This window comes from Dipodomys ordii, unplaced genomic scaffold (genome assembly GCF_000151885.1).
Source record: "Dipodomys ordii isolate 6190 unplaced genomic scaffold, Dord_2.0 Scaffold54, whole genome shotgun sequence".
NCBI classification, from domain to species: domain Eukaryota; kingdom Metazoa; phylum Chordata; class Mammalia; order Rodentia; family Heteromyidae; genus Dipodomys; species Dipodomys ordii.
Genome location: NW_012267270.1, coordinates 6,334,248 through 6,339,324, shown reverse-complemented (window position 1 = coordinate 6,339,324; position 5,077 = coordinate 6,334,248). Strand labels below are relative to the sequence as shown.

At 42.8% G+C, this 5,077-nt stretch overlaps 1 protein-coding gene and 1 pseudogene across 1 annotated transcript in view; both read right to left on the bottom strand.

Moving 5' to 3' along the window:
• The window catches only part of Atl3 (atlastin GTPase 3), a 59,715-nt gene that overhangs the window by 22,204 nt on the left and 32,434 nt on the right, over positions 1 to 5,077 (bottom strand). The gene's annotated exons all lie outside the window — the stretch shown is intronic.
• On the bottom strand, positions 625 to 3,448 carry LOC105989044 (annotated as a pseudogene).

The window sequence follows — 5,077 nt, the reverse complement described above, 5'->3', positions numbered from 1 at the left end:
TTTCACAATAAAAAAAAAAGAGTAGGAAGAGTGAGAGAGTGGGTGAGGCTGACTTCAATACATTGTATATATCACAATGAAATCTCATACAACTAATATATATATATATAATATTTTCAAGCAAATAAAATTTTTTAAGAAAGAAAAGATCTTACTACACTGTTCAAGGTGACCTTGAACTGGGGATTCTCCTAAGGCTCCAGAGTAGCTGGGATCACAGGCATAAACCATCACAGCCAGCTCTTACTCAAATTTTTAGTGGCTTTTAAAAAAATTTTGCAGGGCTGGGAATGTGGCTCAGTGGTAGAGCGCTTGCCTTGCATGCCTGAGGCCCTGGGTTCCATTCCTCAGCACCACATAAGCAGAAAAAAAGCCGGAAGTGGCACTGTGGCTCAAGTGGTAGGGTGCTAGCCTTGAGCTGAAGAGATGAGGGACAGCGCCCAGGCCCACAGTTCAGGCCCCACGACCGGACCCAAAAAAATAAATAAATAAAAATTTAAAAAAATTTGCAGCACTGAGGACTGAACTGAGGATTGAACAATATATTGATATATATTATGTCAAAATTAGATTATATTATGTATTATATTGTATGTTTTATATACATTAGCATTACAAAACCATTCATTCAAGGATTCTGGAAGGCAGGAAGGAGAGATGGGGCCAGGGGGAGTAAATGGCATAGACAGAAAAATAAAAGCATTCAGATAAGCCCAAGCAGAGGCTAGCAAATGCTATAAAATAGCTGTGGTCCTTTCAGACTCATACCATATACTAGTGTCAAGAAGATTCTGTTTCACATACACCAGAGTCAAAAATTCTAATTCTACAAACAGAAGAGACTATGCAAAGGGCTCTGGGCAGAAGGTGTCCCAACTTCCCTGGCAGGGGAAGGAGAACAGAGAAAAGAGTTGCATTGTCTTTCTTCCAATCCCACTTTCCCTCCTGACCGAACTGCAGGCAACAGACAGCAAGCAGCAGCCTTAAGTTTGGCGGGATATGGATGCAGTGAACTTCTCTGCAGAAGTTGAGCTGACCAGGGCAGACTGCAGGCAGACTATCTTGTGGAAGAGACTGTTGCTTAAGAAGATGAAGAAGAGGCACAACTGGAAAAGGTTCATTTTTCCAGGGTCTTTTCTTCACCAACACTGATAATGAACAAAGGAAAGATGATAGAGAAGAGGCAGCCACGAATAATGTATAAGAACTGCATTGTTGTGAGGAAAAGGTAAGGGCAAACCAAATCTAAAGTAGCACGGCCAGTTCCTTTCTATGTTTGACAATTCCTTTACTGAACCAACCATACTCAAAGCACACAGTGAATAGAGAAGGAACATATGCAGCAGACTAAGCAGCTGACCAAAAAGATGGATGTAAAAGAGACTTAAATATCCCCTGGATAAGGAAAAGAGACTGTAGCAAAAGGTTGAAGGGTATGCCAGCAATGATTTCACTGACAATAAGGAATGGATGAGACTTCTTTCTTGATACCTCAAATGTCATCAGCTGTATCTTGAAACCAAATGCCATTCACAACTTTGCTAAGCACAAACAGGAAGTGCACTCAAAAAAGCACCCAAGAATTCCAGACACAACAAACACCTCCATGGATCACCAATAATTCATGCTGTGACAACTAAAACAAGAGGAGAGTGAACCAGAATACTCTGCACTGGAAAAGCCTACCAAGAGTACATGGCTCACTCTCGCTTTCTTTCTATCCTTTATACTTGGGCCCGGATACTATTTGTCTTTCTTTGCTGCTGTTCCTCTCTCTCTCTTGCTAGATTTGAGCATCTAGCTTTAAGATGGTACAAATAGCCCAGATGAGTCTGTTTCCCCCGCCACGATCTTGGAGAAAGGTTTTGACCCTGTCAGCCATCTCTTCAGCACACAGAGGAGAGAAAAGTGCCACAAAATCTTTCAATAAGCAGAACCCTGCAGTCCGCCAATTATGGATTTGGTAGGCCTACCTAGCACTCACGCAACCAGGGCCCGCTCTCCATCTCTGTTTGATGCTCCTCCTTGCCTGGCAGCTAGCTCCATCCCAGGGCCAATGTCGACACTAGACATTCCAATTTATATTTTAACTTTGTCCCTACTGAATTTTCCATTTTTCTGTTGAGTTTAAATGCCTAGCTCTTTTCTTATTTTCTGTTTTTAACAGAATCTTGTTATTGCTTAGTCGGAGCATCTTATCTATGAGGAAAGGAGTTTACACAGAATAAGCAAAAAGCCAACACTAAGTCATGAAAAATGCATGCCAAGAATAAGACCTTTAAAGCTTCAGAAACAAAAAGGTTACATAAACAGCATCAGGAATCACAGTGAAAATTCAGGAGCTGTATTGGAAGCTGGACAACAAGGAAGCAATACCTTCAGAATTCTAAAATATTAGTTCCATTCTGTAATCCTAGAATAAAATTAAAATATTCTCAGGGGCTGGGAAGGTGGCTCAGTGGTAGAGCGCTTGCCTTGCATGCCTGAGGCCCTGGGTTCCATTCCTCAGCACCACATAAGCAAAAAGAAAAAATCCGGAAGTGGTGCTGTGGCTCAAGTGGTAGAGTGCTAGCCTTGAGCTGAAGAGCTGAGGGACAGCGCCCAGGCCCTGAGTTCAGGCCCCACAACTGGACCCCCCCCAAAAAAAAATTTTAAGTCTCGTAGGCATCCTTTCTTAGGAGGCTACTAGAGAATGAGTGAAGGAATGACAAGACAAAAAGAAAAAAACAGTCAATGAGATAATGAGTCAATGAAACAATCAATGAGACTAAGGTGGAAAATGAAAAGAAATGTCAATATGATAGCAAAGGAAGGCTGCTGGATGTCAGCTGTGCCTATGCCTTCAAAACCAATTTAGCCAGACACCAGTAGCTAATGCCTGTAATCCTAACTACTCAGGAGGCTGAGATCGAGGAGTGTGGCAAAAGAGTCCTTGAGACTCTTATTTTCAATTAACCACCAAAAAGCTAGAAGTGGAGCTGTGGCTCAAGGACAGTACCCAGTCCATAAGTTCAAACCCCAGGACCAGCACCCAAAAACAAAACAAAAACATGCTGCAGTTCTAACGTGTATTAAATTATGAATATGACCTTATTTGGAAATAAGATTTTTTACAGATGTAACCAAATTAAAATGAGGTTATGAAGTAGACCTGACCAGTATGTCCTTACAAGAAAAACAGAAACACAAGGAGTAAAACGCTATATAAAGACAGACACAGAGAGCAGACGGCCTTGTGAAGACAGGCAGAGTTTGAAATGTGCAACTGAAAGTCAAAGGTTGCCAAGGATTGCCAACAAACCACGAAATGCTATGAAGAACCAAGAAGAGATTCTCCCCTCTAGGATTCAAAGAGAGCTTGGCCTGTCAACACTTTGATTTCTAACTTAAAGCCTCCAGAATTATAAAACAATTCTGTTCCTTTAAGCCACTCACCTTGTGGTACCATTACAACAGTCCTAGATATCTAATATATCACCCAGTTCTGTTGTTATATATCTCACTGTAAAACCTATGATGATGTAAGCCATTACCATCTCAAGCACTTGATATCTCCTGTAGCACTTGACCCTTAGTCTGACACAAAGTAGGTATTTGAGGTGGCTCAGTGGTACAGTGATTGCCTTACATGCATGAAGCCCTGGGTTCGATTCCTTAGCACCACATAAGCAGGAAAAAAAAAAAAAACCTGGAAGTGGTGCTGTGGCTTAAGTGGTAGAATGCTAGCCTTGAGCTGAAGAGCTGAGAGATGGCGCCCAGGCCCAGAGTTCAAGCCCCACAACCAACCAAAAAAAAAAAAAAGTAGGCATTTGAAAAATGTGAGAAAGAAAGAAGCTTAGAAAGGAATACATTTCAGATTTTTTAAAAAGCTAGGTGCTGATGGGAGCAGTAATCCTAGCTACTCAGAAGGCTAAAATCTGAGGATCACAGTTTGAACTAGCTCAGGCAAAAAAAGTCCCTGTGAAAGTCTTATCTCCAATTAACCATTCAAAACTGGAAGTAGAGTTGTGGCTCAAAGTAGTAGAGTACAAGCCCTAAGCAAAAGAGCTCAGAGACAAAGCCCAGGCCTTGAGTTCAAACCCCACAACAACAACAACAACAAAAAAAGCCTGACATAGGCTCTCACCTGTAATCCTGGCTACCCAGGAGGCTGAGACTGGAGAATTAACATTCAAAGCCCACCAGGTCAGGAAAATTTATGTGACACTTATTGTAAGGTCTGCTCCTGGATAGCTAGCAGACTCCACCCTCCTCGCAGCAAAGTCTCCACCCAGTACCTGCGTTACCTAGGCAACTGGGACACCTGGAAGAGGTCACATCTGCATCCGCTGAGGTCACATCTGAATTTGATGTGGCCACACCTTTCTCCGCCCCATAAGGCCTAGCCCAGGCCCAGGTCTCTCTGCTGCTCTTTTCTAGCTCTCTCTGCTCTCTCTCTCTGCTCTTGTCTAGCTCTTCTAAAGCTCTTTTCTGTCTCTCTTTCCCAACTCTCTCTCTTTCCTAGGCCTTTCCCAGCCGTGCGGAGTGCCAACCTTGCCTGGTCCCAGCAGGTCTACTGAATAAAGCTACCCCTTACCTGAATACCACGTGCATGCTGCTGTTCTTACTCGGCTACCTCTTTTGAAAAAGCTAACACTTATCTCCAACCAACAAAAAGCCAGAACTGGAAGTGTGGCTCATATAGTCAAATGTCAGGCATGAGCAAAAAAGTAGAGTGAGAATGGGGCTCAGAGTTGAAGCCCAATATAAGCACAAAAATAAACATGTAGAAGAACATGGGTTTGATACCTAGCACCTCCAAAAAAAAAAAAATTGGTGGTATATCCAGATTTTGATATGAGCTAAGCACAGTAACCAATCCCAGCACCCAGGAGGCTAAGGCAGGAGGCTCTCAAGACCAACCTAGGCTGCATAGTAAGACTGTCTGGGGCAAGGGAGTCTGGTCAAGTTTGGATAGAAAATGTTCCACAGAACCACTGTGTTCAACCACAGAATCAGATACCAGTACAAAACCATCAATCAGCTGGGCACTGGTGGCTCACGCCTGTAATCCTAGCTACTCAGGAGGCTGAGATCT